General features: G+C 40.1%; 1 long non-coding RNA gene across 1 annotated transcript in view; it reads left to right on the forward strand.

The window, feature by feature from the left end:
• LOC148380868 (uncharacterized) overlaps positions 1-15,697 on the forward strand; it is a 120,916-nt gene that overhangs the window by 55,810 nt on the left and 49,409 nt on the right. Inside the window, exon 2 of the long non-coding RNA XR_015854702.1 lies at positions 13,320-13,414. This is a non-coding gene — a long non-coding RNA (uncharacterized LOC148380868). The remainder of the gene's footprint in view (positions 1-13,319; positions 13,415-15,697) is intronic.

The following is a 15,697-nucleotide window of genomic DNA, read 5'->3' on the forward strand; positions in this document are numbered from 1 at the left end:
AAAGGCTTAAGAGAGGAAATCACATTCAAAGTTGCCCTGGCGTTGCACATCTGGGTCTCTCTGGGCTTTCAGCTGCAGATGGAAATCTCGTGGTTCAAGAGGGCCTCAAATGAATCCTGATCCATCTTGATCTCGTTTATACACTTCGACTAACATTTTCCTTGCCACAGTAGACTACAAAACCTCAAAGCCAGACTAGTCTGGTTCTGGTCAAGCCTATTTTGGGAAGAGCCGCAGGATGATCTGGTTTAAATTTGGTACATTTTTATTTCCATGGTGTAAAAGCTGGAGAATGTGCTGCGGTAATCGGAATATTTTTACGTCTTTCTGGATAAGTGTTATCCTTGGATAACCTTGGCGGAAACAACCAAATTCAAGTGAATTATCAACTTCTTATTTTGGATTTGGTCTTACTATATTTTTAAAAGATTTAGCATTAGGTTGCTACAAACATTCTTCTTGACCTGCAGGAAAAATCTGAATGCTGACAGAGTAAAAATATATTCCCGGCACATTTAAACTGGTGACCTCCTCACCTTCTCCTCTGTTCCTCTCAAGCTCCCCTTTGACACTGGGACCAAAGCCAAGGTGCACTAGATGGCACTGTTTACAACAGCAATGTTTCTCAGCTGCTCAGCAAAAGCAGTCAGCAGCCTCCAATTACTGATTTACAATGCTTTGGCTAATCGAATAAATTGCGCATTATTACAGTTTATAATTACATGACCGCAATAAGCACAGTTAACATCAGGCCATCAGCTCCGATTTCCACAGCTGTTACTGCATTAGATGAGGAAAGATGTGAAACAAGATATCAGATATGGCAATCAATACGAAACAAGAAGATGATAAGATCAGTCAGTGATTATTTTTTTTCGTTCTTTTTAATGTCTCATTGTGTCAGTAAATCTGACTGCTGTTATTTGCAAATGCATTTAGCAGCTCCGCAGGGACTGTTTAATGAAAAGTGCCGTCTTATCGTGCATTTGTATAAGCTGAATATGAAGCAGCTTTGATTCATTTGTCGTCTTTATCGCCGCCTGTCTGTTTACCGCGTTCTGACTTTTAGACTCTTTTGTTGGCCTGCAACTTTTTACTTCCAATTCACTAGCTCTTTGTGTCTGAGTCATTGGGCAGCTTTTTGACAGGGGTTGAGCATCAAAAAGGAAGAGTGAGACAAGCCCTGTCACATTATACCGGGGCCTCCTCGATTGGCTTTGATTGAAATTAGTGATCCAAAACTGATGCCGGGAAGAGGCAAAGCTCACCTCGTGTCAGCGCTGGATGTTCACTACTGGCTGACAGGCAAGCGGTGGTGACAACGTTGGATACGCTCAGTGGGTTGAGACAACTGCTTCATACCTTGACATGCTCCGTGATAGCTCACTCAGGGTTCGCCGTTGTCTTAACTACATAGATTGGGGAGGATTTGTGAGTCATAAAGGTGTTCAATATTGGCTGTGGGAAATTTCCAGCATTTTGTAGTTGGATCATCTGGTGACCTCTCAGGGGTGTCATTTTTTTTGCGGGCATTTTAGTCATAGCTTCTTTTGGAGGACCATTATGAGTGTCAACCCAAATAAATATATGAGCAACTCATATTATATACAGTAAAAGCTACAAAACAAACTGATAAATAACTCATTTTCAAATCAGACGAGTAAAAACTGGTCAAATATTTAAAAAAAAAAAAAATTAAAAGTGAAGACAATTTGCAATTCTAGTAATGACACACATTGTCTTCACGGGCCACATAAAATGATGTGCCGGGCCATATCTGGCCCCCGGGCCTTCAGTTTGACACCTAACCCTAACCCAGTTTGACACCTGTGATCTACATCATACCATTTTTTATTATGGATAAATGTGCATCGTCTTATGAAGCACCGTCTCAGTGATCTACTTTTGGATATTTTCATATATTGGGTGCGCACCTGATTATAAGACGTCTTTTTTTTTTTTTTTTACAAAATTAATAGATTTTATGTGCAGTAATACAAAGATTTCCACATCATATACACCAGCCATTAAATTTAATTATGACAGCAACATTTAATTTCAATGACTTTTAGTTGACATTACGCCTGTTGCCAAAGCTTTCGGTTTCTAGGACAACACAACCCCCAATTGTAACACGAGGAACATTTTTGGACAGCAGAGGACAGTTCAATGATAAAGAACATTTGGTGATACATGCTAGAAATCTCATCCAATGACTCTCCAATGACATTCTTCCTAAGTCATACACAAGCCAACCAGCAAGTCACCCTGAGATGACGTTCATCTCTTCCTTGACGGGTGAATATTTGATTTCAGGTTGGGTGAGGAGTTCCAATAAATCCCCCATCTTGTCTTCCTCTCGGGCCAATAAAAGTCTGTATTTATCTAGTAGGGAGCAGCTCCGAGATTCATTTACAGCCGCTCTACTATGCGTCATGAACCCGGGGTCACGTATGCATAACCCGGCCATCTGTGTGAACCATGCATCACGGGAGAGATGTAGCATGGGGTGATCCAAAGTGTCTGCAAGGTGTCCTTCCCATGTGTTCAAACCATCCCCCCACTTAAATGTCACACGCTGCCATGGAGATAGACTGATTGGCACATCTCACAGCTCTGAAGAGTGGAATCTTTTCTGTCTGCTCAAGTGCATAAAGTGGATTGAGAGGTAGCATGTCCTTGCAAAGTTTTTTTTTTTTTTGTTAGTTTGTCTTTCAAATTGCATGCAGATGCTGGTTTCTCTTCATTGCTGTAAATTCATTTGGACTACATAATGGAATTGAAATGGTCTTGCTTTTGTATTTTTTCCTGATTTTTGGTGAGTTGAGGAAAGTTCTTCCCCATCAAACTTAGCCTATCATTTCATAATCTGTGTTTTGCTGGTCGTCCTTTTGTCTTTATTTATTATTATTATTTATTATTGCTTCACAAATGTAGCATTCTAATTGTTCACATCGACACTCAGAAGGCATTTTAGGAATTTATCAACTCTAAGAAGGTGTTAAAAAATTCCTTGCATCTTTCCCAGAGGACAGGTTCAGTTTTTTGTGACCTTTACTCGGATTTTGTTGGAAACTAATGTCAGCCATGTGATTAAACGATTCTCAACCTTTCTGTAATTTACACTAGACCAGTTTTATCATACTTTGCCGGCCTCACTCCCACATCGCTGCATCCATCCGTGCCGCAATGCATTAGAATTTTTCATCACTTCATTATACGGCATCTTTTGGAGTATTTTGACTTGCTCTGTTTTTTCTATTATGGCAATTATCGTTAATGACTCCTTAAAGGAACTATCGCATTGATTTTATGAATCATACCATACTCAGCCCAGACTCCTTACACCATGCTGGGGGAAGGGAAGTGGAGCTTACACTCTTTCAGTGCAGCATTGGATATGAGTCAAATGGGGTGGAGCGTGCCTCAGCATCGTACACATTGGCTTGTGTGTGAGTGGCGCTTCAAAACGGCTGCAAAATCCTTTTGATGCCAAACTGGCTTGTATGAGGGGGAAAACAGCATTTATGTCATTGCCACAATGACCCTTGGATGCAAGTTCTGGCAGTTTCTAATATTTGCGGCCAAGCTATTCTAAAATATGTTACACTTGATGAATATAGGGGGCGCTCTAGAGCCAGATTTTTCTTTTCGTTAAGTCTTTTCCCAGAGAACTATGACTTGTCTCGCAGGCCAATCGTCTCCATTTGTGACCCTTCCATGGTTGCAAGTGCTTTTGTCTGCATTTCTCCAACTGATGACTCCTAGCGAAAGCACATGTTGAGATCATTAATTTCAAATCTTGCCAAAACCACTTCCCACACATGCACAGTATTCAGCACTCCCCTCCGCGACTCTCTTTTTCACTCGTCAAATGAACACACTACACTCCTCGCATTGAACTTCTTTTCTTCACAAGTTTTCTTTTCACTGAATCAAATCACCATGAGGCTTTTTGTTACACGTCGTTTCAAAAGAGTGAAAGTGGTTGAAGAAAGCAAAAGGTTATGATCAGGGGATGAGATAAGAGCAAACAACTCTGGCAAAATTCCCTCCTATCATTGTTGTTACAACTAACTTTGTAAACCTGCACCCTTTCAAAGCATCGGTAGATATGAAATATTCAACAGCTGTATTACTATTACAACAGAGAAAAGCGCATGCATGCTCTCACGGCACACTTTTTTTTTTTTAATTTAATAAAAAGTTGCCAGCTGATTGGTTGAAATAAGAGTGCTGCTCCACAGCGGGAGACTCTGCCTCTGGAAGCGAAGCGGCATCTCTAACAAGTATCTCAACGTTTGCTAAAAAAGATCTCAAGGGTGGAGGCTGAATGAAAGAAGAATAAAAAAAGGGAGCGAGAAAAGCGAGACAGTGAAAGGCAAAGTGTGAACACTCTTTAGAATGTACGCTGTGTATGTGTGCGTGCTCTTCAGAGGCGTTCTGTGCTGCAGACAGATCTCTGGCATGGAAAATGCCTGCTGGTCCAGTGTAGAACTGAGCTGGAAGCCTACTCAAAGCCCTTCACCTTCACAGCCGGCCTGGCACGATGCAGCGAGCCTGGCTGGCATAGCGCGATGTTTATCACACAAAGGCCCGATCAAAGAGAGCTACTATCTGGCTCCACCACTTTCATCTGAGTTCCCACAGCTGACAGTAGCATCCACGGGGGGCTCTCCTCTCCCTTTTCTCCTGCTTTAATGGTCTCTTTCATTCTCCTCATTCTCCTCTATCTCTATTCTCGGCCCCTCTTCCCGCCACACACACATACATTTATCACGAGAGATAAGGAGACTTGGCTAAAGAATTTTTTTTTTTTTTAGTACTGATCAATGATGACTTTGGAGGAGGATCTTTGGTGTGCAAATGGTAATAGGGAAGATCACCAACGTTACCGTACGGGTTTGTGTTGATTTCCTTTGCAAGCAAATTAGCTGACCTTCTTCACCTTTGCTCATCATGTTTGGACGAACCTATCAAGGTGCAAATATTGAGCCGCTTTCATGATTAAGCGTGTAGGAAAACTCATTCGGGCACGATCTCCGTTGTTAACCGGTTCATAATAGATTGCATGGAATAGTGATGTCATATAATGAACCGTGCTCATTTATCAAAGTCATTGATGACGTCAAAGATATTAACTGGGTTGGCAGTGAAAGAGTTTTGGCATTTTGGTGCATGTTTTCAACAGTATTGATTAGTTGCTAGCAACTTATCTCAAATTTTGATGATGTTTTGCAATCTCACAACTGCAACACTAGTTTGCAATTGAGATATACCGTATTGGCCCGAATATAAGATTTTTTTCATTGAAATAAAACTGAAAAAAGGGGGGTTGTCTTACATTTAGGGTCTAGACAAAAGCTTTTTTCAAACTTGAGTCTTGAAAAAGAGGGGGTCATCTTATAATCGGGGTTGTCTTATATTCGGGTTAATACGGTACATCATGAAGAACCACTCTCAGTCTTTGCCTCATCGGATGTGGTCATTAAACATTCCACCTATATCCTGCCACCTCTCATGACTTCCCACCAAGCTGGAGAGAAAAAATAAATAAAAAAGAAGTGGCAAATGACTTCCGTGGTCACATCAAACCGCCTCGTCCACCATGAAATACGACGCTCTTCAACATACAGCAGCAGCCCCACTGCGACTGTCAGGAAATGCACTATTTTCCCCCTCGGGTGCGCTCTATGTGTGGCTCCCGTTGTTTCGATCAATCCCAATTTAACAGACACCGGCTCAAAGTCAACCTTCAAGGAGCCATGAAAGCTGACAGGTGAGAACTCACTGCGTCTGCCCAACTCACATCAAAGAAGCTGCAACATTCGCCGCTCCAATGGAAGACGAGCACTTTTTGGAGGAACAAAGAGACTGGGAGAACGGGAGAGTGGGCCCCGTCCACAGACGAGGAATCGCCAAGAGGCTGAATACCAAAAGGATATGAATACTCCAAAAGGTTCCATCTGTGCTATGCTGATTTGAGGAGAATTCAAAGAACATAGCTCGAAATTCAATATTTTGGCTGGACAGACGGGTTCAGGTTACTTTTATTTAGCCTTTTTCAATTTAAACGTACAGGATAAGCACTCCGACATCCCTCTCGTAGTATTTCTAGAAATTCTATGAATGAAACAGTCCAGTTAATTTTATTCATTGGCATTTTATGCAAGTAGCATGGAAAGTACATACGTCAGATTAATTTTACTTGGTGTCAAAAACAAATGATTAATTGGGAATTATGGAAATATAACAGAACATTCCATCGATTAGATCATTTTACTACGCAGTTCTCAGTTGCGGCCATAACGGAACATTTTCTTCACCTCTTTCCATAAAACCTCTGGAAATCTTTGCAATCACAGCCTCGGTGCACTTTTTATTGTCTAGCAGCTGTTGGAAAACTTAACACTCTGATGGAGACAAGAGAGAAATGGAGAGGTCCTCTGAGGACCCATTTGAACAGCTTCAGCAGTTTAAGCCACACGCTTTGGTTTTGTACAGCAGGTGCGAACGCTTCGCGGTTCTCCATTTGAACTTCTGTAACATACAACAGAGCCATCAAATGATTCTTTAGAAATAAAATATTTTATTCCTGATTCTACGTTCGCATTGTTAAATCTGCATATTGTTACACAGCCTGTCAATACTGGATCAATACACTTATTCCAGTTTAACCAATGAGATCTAAAATTGAACCCAAGCACAAGAATTACAATTACCGTACCAGAAAATACGAGAGAATCTAATTAGTGTAATCAAAGCTGGAAAAAAACAGCAAAAAATATTCGGCATGTGATTAGCAATCAGGTAAGGGGGGGGGGGGTCATAAGGGGTCAATCAGAAGGTTGCACGGCATCGGTTCAATCTAAATGGCTGGTTTTACAGCTTTGTTTCTATCTCTGTTTCTTGTTCAGGTCATTAAAGGCCTGTATCTTCCAAGCAGGAAGTAAAGATTGCAGCCAATGGAAAGCATTTAGATCTCGCACAGATCTGCTTAATGCAGCCCATCGATTGCTTTCCCCTTTTAAAAACAAATGGACAACTCGGGTCGTCCAAATGGACCTTTTCCCAATTACAGGCATGGGTGGCTTTCAATCCTTCTACTGAAACACTCTGGCTTGACTCTGGCTTTGGATGGCTACTTAGCAGCCTTTACTTGTCTGAAGCAAGGCACACAAGAATAAACATAAATAAACACATAAAGATCATTATAATAAATAGTTGCAATTCTGCCTTTACATGATAATGATATAACTTCTAGTCGTGTGGACCTGCACTATATCATACTGAAAGCTGTTTCTAATATTTGGTTACATAACCGACTGTCAATCAACTGAGGGTGTAACTCGTCTCGGGTCCTAAATCATCTGGGATGAGGCTCCATCTTCCCTGCCTGTGACCCTGAACAGGATATGTCCTATGTATGGATGGAACGTGATTGATTGAATACTTTTAGCTCCATGGTGGGGGCTGTCATGTTAAATATGACTCTCAAAGTGATTGTCCAACATGGATTTTTTCTTGTTTTGATTTTTGATAGCAGATTTTGTCATTTTCATTTTCCTGCTCATTTTATTATGACAAGAATCACCATAATTGCCTATGAGCCTCGAAATAATATTTGCTATCCATCTGGATGCATTCTCTCCCTAACCAAAAAGTCATTTATGTTATGATAAAAATTGCATAACCCTTTCCCTAGATCCCTTTTCTTTTTGCCAAAATTCAGTTTTCATACGAGTGGCCAAGCAAGGCCCCTAAACATGAGGCCGACCTTGTTTTGTACTAAATCTTGAATGAGCGGTGCCAACAGAATCCAAAGGAGCGATGAACTGGGAGCTGGAAAAAGAAAGAGAAAGAGAAGAGCTGCTGTCAACAAGCTCTTATGGTGAACAGATGTGGGGGAACTCCCTCACTACTCGTTAGCCTGCAGCAATGCATGCACACCCACCCACGCACACATACACTTTAACACACATTCACAAGGACTCACAGCAAAACAATAATTTGGAGTAAATTCCAGAGATGGCTGGAATGTTTGTGGTAGTTTCTTTTTTTTTTGCACCGAAAGACCAGAATTTGAGTGAACCAAATAAGATGTTGCAGATAAAGGCAATAAAAAGTGGTTGGACCAAGGAGTTACTTTTTACTCTGTGGCTTTTTTTTTTTTTTTTTTTTGCAGGACTGCCTCAAGTCAGGATGGCCATAACGGGTTAGAACATTGGTCTGCAGAGCTCGATTTATCTCTCTGTTGCACAGATTGGCCCATTTGATGGTGAAACAGACATAAAGTATCTGCCTCCTTGAGCTGCTCCTAGAAAGAGACGCAATCAGTCAGTGGGCAGTACTTTGAGTCAAAGACTGTCTCCACCCTGAGCAAGCAGGCTTTCTTGTGCATTTATCCTCCCAGGCAGTTATTCTTACACAATAGTATTGAACTGCTGGAATGCTATCTGATTTACAGGGCCTATCCAAGTGAAAGGTACATTTGATTACATAGTGTGTGCGGCCTTATGTTCTCGCTTGCTGAGTGACTATATTATTCAGCATAGCGGGTTTTTATAGATGGGAGCTGAACTTTACAGACCCTGCATTGCTCAACATAGTGGGGGAATCACTTCCCGGCCTATTTTTTTTCAAGCTGACAATTCTTCAAAAGAAAGCATATATCTGGATTCAAGTTTGGGCATTTTTGGGATTCTTAAAACAACATAAAAAAAAAAAAAAAAAACGTCCCAGAGAGTTATAAGCAGGGTTTATTCCCTTTGACCCTTTACCTCATTTTTTTTTTATAATTTGGTGTCAAATAGCGACAACAATCACCGTGTTGTTTAAAATATTTCAATTTAAAAAAAATAACAAAAATGCAATGTGTTGTTTAAAATTGCTCAATTTAAAAACAATAACAAAAATGTGATCGTCATTTTTCAGGAAATATATCTAATACAAAATATTTCGTGACTAACCAGAATTTAGACCAGCAAGAAGCGGGTCTAAGTTGTGGCGCAGGTGCAATTTCAGTGGATTTAATCAAGGCTTTCATTGAATGATGACAAATTTGGCTGCAGTCCCTCCCATGCCAGTCTAAGAAAATACCCCAAGACAAAAAATCCCACTCACATTGCCTTACATGACAAAATATTATTGGTAATTAATGATGCAGAGTCTCGTGTGGTCCTTGTGGACTATCATGTACTGGACTGTACACAGTGACAATATATTCCTCTCCGACTACATTTGACACTGGTTACCTGGTGTCTGCTCTTATTTGGCAGGTTAACCTTCAGTATTGCATTCTTGTCATCAGCTTTGGAAAATCCATACAGAAAATTGAATTAGTTGCAGGCGTTCCGCTCCCTGGTTTGTGATTCTATATGTAAATATTTGGTCGATCGCCCTCTCACCCTCCAGTGTTGTTAAGCTATTAACCTCTTAACAGTAGCATGTCGCTCACCCGTTCACTTCCTTACTGTCAGAGTCATTATTTGCTGGATGAGCATTCATTATTAGTTACTAGGCCCTCTACTGGCCTGGGCTAGCTGGGAGGGCTTTCATTGTCTTCCCATTCCACCATCATGATTACTTTCATTTGGCGTGAACACCTAATTTTCGAGCATAATCTAATTCAGCATCACCTAATTCAGCGACTGAATGAGACGTCGGGATAATTTACTCGCTTCTGTATCGCACGGGGATTAAATGTTTGTCTTGCAAAGTAATGATGATGTGCTGAAAATATGAGCTTCTATTAATTTTTCGCCCGGGCTTCGAGAGGGGGGCAGGTTTGTGCAGGCTGCATACCAAAGGCATGCTAAACACAGACGTGACCCGAGAGGTAGTGACTCATTTTACCTCAGGCGGCTTGGCACTTTTTGACAAGGAGTCAAAAATATAAAGACGTTTTCAGACCATGCAAATTTGCTTTTAAGATACACACAACTATTTGAAATGTATTACAAAAATACAAAACACTATGGAAATCATTTAATTAGTGAGCAAGATATTTGAATTTTCAAGTTTACAATCCAAACATGGTTCGATTGTTTGCTGACAATAAATGCAATTTTCTACTTCAAAAGACAAAGTGAGTGCTTGTCTTGTTCACCGCAGACAAAAAAGTTGACTGACTATCTGTCAGCACCATCTAATGTCCTTCTGCTTGTGTCCAATGGTAGTCAAACTCATGTCCCAAGAGGTCAATCAGTCATCCAGACAGACCTGAGGCCGAAAAACAGCCCTGTTTAAAAGCAAGTCACTTATCTTCAACCCACTACTCTAACCATCTGCGTATAATCTCAGCACTGATAAAAGCATGAGCTTGACCATTTATCATTTATCAAAGCTGATATTCATCATCTTTTGCATTTTTGTGTTACTTCATCATTTATTTTTGCAGTTTTGCAGCATGCAAACTGAACAGGACTCGTTCTTGAGAACAGGATTTGCTAATTTCCTCTCCCAAATTACTTTGCCTTGTGCTTCAATCTCCCAAACTCCTCTCCCATATTTACTTTCTCTCATGCACGCTTCCCCAAGTGAAGGATTACCCTCCCTCAGATGTAATCCAATCAAAAAAAAGCAGGAACTGATTTCTTATCTTCGTAAGATGCTGCATTTCCCCTCATCTCTGAGAACACACAGCCAGCATTATCAGTCATTTGATTACGTCCAGTAAAAATGGATACAGAGCAGCGGTAGATTCAGACTCAAGAGTCCAGACTTGTATGTTCAAATCAAATTTAAGTGTGTACCTTATGTATTTGTTTAAAATTTGGAAATAATTAACTGGGGTAAAAGCTGTTCTGGTTGCATAATGAGATTAGATCAGATGTCAAGTTTTTTTCTTTTTTATTTCTTCCACAGCACCTTTTTTCCCTTTTTATTCACTGATATAAAAATATAGTGTTTTCGATTCATTGGACATATGGCCATTAGATGTTTTCATACTGTAAGCGAGGGGCATCGCTGCACTAAATCAGCGGCAACATTAGCCTTGGGCGTCGGCAGTGCTAACAGATGTTGGTCATGAAGGACAGCTGATCTTATGAACTGTCTGCTCTCATAAACATGTTCCTCTTGCTTCCATATGGACTTAACACATGTAGCGCTATAAGTATCACATTTACGACGTATAAGAAGGGTGACAACATCAATTTTGATGTGTTACAAATCTGCATCTGGGACATTTTCCCCAAACATGTGTTTTTACGATGGATCGTTAAATTGATTCCGAGTGGGTGTATTTGACCTATAAACTGTATTTAATTTTAATACCAGTCAGCTACCACGTTGCATTGTCTTTTTTATTCGAAGCTTTTTTTGGCTGAGCTATAGTGAATAATGCTCGGCGTAATTGCTCAAAGGTGATTGCACTGGCAGGTTGCAATGAGGCTTGAGCTCCCAAGAGCTGCACCCTGATCCCTGCATAGGGATATGATTAACCGCCATCTCTTGTCATTAACTGTGAGGGCTTTTGGCAAGCAGGGCACTCCAAGTGTGTAATTGTCATATTAGACTCATTGCTGGGTCAGATCGAGTATTGGAATCAAGTTCCCGGCTTAAGTACATTGTGAAATTGACCCAATTGTTAGATCTTGTTTGTTTAGGGATATATGATAGCTTTGCTGAATGTGGGATGGCTATATAATGGCTGAAAAAAATATCACTCGTCTCAATAATTCTGAGAATACAACTAAACATTTAAGACGGTGGAGAATACGGACAGATAAAATAAGAATGTACGATATCTTCTTTTCGGCTTTTTCCCCTCAGGGGTCGCCACTGTGAACCATCTGTACGATATATCAGGCAATAAAACTTGCAGAAGGAATTTAGAAGCCCGGCATTGATCTTCTATGTTTCCAGTTTGCCTCTGCAGACCAATCGGAAGAAAGATTGCTAAGAAATGCATATGCTCACCCGCCTCTTGATGGTACTTCAGAAGCGAGCTCAGTTTTACTTTGGCTGCTAGACCATGCCGCCTCATTTGGGCAGTTAGCGTCACTTTGTAACTGAGTAAACAGAGTGATGAGGGAATAGATGGCATTTTTTTTTTTTATTATCAGCAAGCAGTCAGGGAAAGAAACATGGAGAAAAAAGATGTAATATTTTTCCTCATTTCACATATTTGTAACCACAGTCACCTCAGATTTGCGTGTGTGCACATATAACAGGAAGCGAACACAGATTTTCCTATTGTGGCTTCAGAGCCGGTTTGAATGAATGAATCATTGCACTCGCATACCACATGTGCACACACACACACGTAAACAACACAGATAAACAAGTCAAGCTTTGTTGTGGTGATGACATTGTCTTATTTTTGCTGCACAACCTGAGCGAGTGAACTCTGGGGATGGAATGATGAAGCAGGCAGGGACAGACGGAACAGGGTGGGGAAGGTAAATCTCTTACAGCTGCTGTGATTCACTAGAAATGACCTCAGCAGGCCAGGCCAAGGGGAGTGTATGCTTTACAGATTCACAGCATATGTGCACACTGTGCAGCAGGAGACAAAAGCTCGGAACGCATTGCTTATTTCTCTTGAGCCGAAAATGACGGTTCAGAATGTGCAGTACGCTAAAATATTTTATTTAAATCTATGGTGATGATACAAATCTGTGTTGGTTTATATTCAATATATTGTATTAATACTTTTGTAAATGAGAGAATGAATAAGAAAAATAATTTACCTACTGCTCCTCATTTCATAAACAGACCGAGAAAAAAAAAAAAGTCATCGCTGTCAGACTGAAATTATATTTCTGACATATTCACAGGAAATGTGTTTCCGAGCTACGCTTTAGAGAAAAATAACACCCCGCCGAGCGAGTGTTTAAATAATAGATTAAAAAGAGGGATTGTTTAAAGAAGAGTCGCACATGTGAAACTCATTGGAATCATCTCGGCATGATGGTGGAATTCCAGACAAAGCAGCAAATGTATGTTGGAGGGAGAGACTAGTTTAGTTTCGGTCCAAATATTTAACAGCCACGCGACGACCGTCAGAGCATATCAACAATGGCTTTGCCGTAGAGGCCGTGGAGAACATGGCCGACATCCTTTAAAGTGTTTATAGTTGGGGAAAGATAAATGAGTAAACCTGTGTTTCTTTGGGAAGATGAGAATTTATGAATAGAGGTTTGGCCCAAACGCTACAAATTGCGCTTCCCTCGGCCGCCTCAATGGAGTTTCTCCGCCGGAGTGAGCTCCAGGAAACAGATGTGGCCCGATAAGAGAAGAGGATGTCATATTGTGTGTGTAGAGTTTCTTGTGTTTTCCTATTGTAAATATCATGCGTGTTCTTCCACTTCCAGCTGCTTCCCCCTTGTTCCATTTGACCTGAGGGACAATCGGTTGAGAACAACACCCGTAGCCTGTTGATGACACGGAGGTCAACATCTCGGTGGAGGTACAGTGAATCACAACGATGTCATCCATCTTTAGTAAGGACTTTGTTTTTCTTGTACAAACTAAAATGATTTCTGTGAATAGGTAAGTGACTCATTTATTCGCATTTTGGCCAAATTGCTATTACACCAAATGATTATATACTGGGTTGCACTCTTGGATGATTTTCAGCAATCATATTAAAACGCATTTTATTGCAATTAAAAATAACAAAGTCACTTATTGCAAAAGAGCTTAAAGACTCCCTTCAGGATTCCAAATGCATGAGCTTTATCAAAATACAGTAAAAAAATACTTGGTCATGATTGTAAATAGAAAATAATTAAAATACCGGTCAGAATTGGAGAGCTCCAGTTATTGCCATTTTGGTAATATTTTCAAAAACAGAATTGTTTCAAATAGCTCATGGGTGGGAGATTATATCTTACTAATGTTGTGTCTAGTGGGTGTTTAGTGTGTGCTTTTATCAGTTTATATTGATTCATTATTCAGCACATACACACACATGGTTGAAGGAACGCAGTACATCATTTTCATGCTAGATGCATGATCGCAACCTTTATCAGCCATATAAAAAGGTGACCTTTCTATGAAATAAGCACAGACCCTCCCCTACGCGTTAATTCCAAACAACATGACACGAGCGTTAGCATGGAATATCAATACTGCAATCTTTTTTTTTGCTTTAACCGCGCAACTTCCTCACTGCAGAAAAAAGAACTTTTCCCTTGGTGATACAGACTTGGGAAAAGATATTCCTCTGTAAAATTCATGAATTCTTAACTTTGGAGGGTATATTTCACTACTGATCTATTGGGTCGTGATAAGAATTCAGAGGTGAACCGAGCTGGAGGACATCTTCAAAGATGGTCGAGGACATCACAGGAAAGCCAATGAGGCGCGTTGCCCTCTTCCAACACCGTCGGAATTTCATGCGACTTCCTGCGACCGGATAGGCTGCGTGAGACATTTGGATGCCGTCGCTGTCAGCTGCCATTAACTTGATTTAATCAAGGTTCTTCAACTTTGACAAAAAATGTCTGTGTAAGCAAGTTAATATGGTAAATTACTCGCAGGCCCGAATTGATGAACATCATTTGCCCTATTCTTTTTAAAGGACACTATTAATCAAAGAAAGGACATGCACGTTATATTAAATGTTGGCGAAAGGTACTGAAAGAAATATTGTTTTATAATTTAAAACTCCCTCTATGGTGTTTGAATTGAACTTAAGCAAATCTACTATTTAAATCAACAAATGTAAACAAGACTGTAATGAATGCAAGCAAGTTCATATTATGAACAGAAATAGAAAATAAATTATTTGCATCTTTTAAGCACATAGCTCTGAACAGTTCAATGATAGTTCTAAAAGATCACGAAAGGTGTCCTGGTTGGTCCACCGATTTTATAGAGCACTTAAGTTGGCCAGTTGGCAATGACACAGACAGATATTATAAGTCAGTGTAGCATAAAATGATTTTCCAGCTGTTATTTTTTAGGATAAAACGACTATATTATCAATTTAAGCTGATTTTTATGTGTGGCTTCATGCTTCCCTTCACCGGGCTTGATTATCAATGATGACCATCCTGAGCATGGTCCGGGCAAATAACCCCTTCAAGACAAGGACACAATCAGAGCGAGTTGCCTCTAGTGAGGTTGACAGTGGTAAGCTTCTGGAGGTGATAAAGGCCCTTTGAACCTAAAAGCTGCTTGAGGATGCCCCCGTGGAGAGTTCCACTTTGATACCGGCTGCCTTCATCTCAGTAGGACAGATATGTGTAAACAGAAACAGACAAATATCTATTATGAGATTGTAGCACTTAACTGGTGGACAATCACTAAAAGGTCAGAAATGTTTGACCTAAAAAAAAAAAAAAACGTATTTTCCGAACGGTATACCCCTACTTTTTGCACAAGCTTTGAACCCTGATAGTCCAGTGCGTCTTGTCTATGAATCTTTCATGATTTTTATGATATTGTAAGAGGATTTGTTTTGGTAATAACAATGAGTAGTTTTAATTTAAAACACCGCAGGCTTTTATATGAACAAAAGACGATTTCACAATTTTACCTGGTGCGGCTTATATTCAGGTGCGGTTTATAGTCCAGAAATTACGGTACTTGTAATGCCGCTAATAAACAGTTTTACGTATATATTTTTGATCGTGTATAATAATAATAATAATTATTATTATTATTAATAAAACTGTGTTCGCAAACTCATTAAGACTTCATAGTTGTGTCATTCAAATCGACTTTTATCAAATCTAATTTTTTT

Source organism: Syngnathus floridae, chromosome 20 (assembly GCF_059516105.1).
Source record: "Syngnathus floridae isolate MCC-2025c chromosome 20, RoL_Sflo_1.0, whole genome shotgun sequence".
Classification (NCBI taxonomy): domain Eukaryota; kingdom Metazoa; phylum Chordata; class Actinopteri; order Syngnathiformes; family Syngnathidae; genus Syngnathus; species Syngnathus floridae.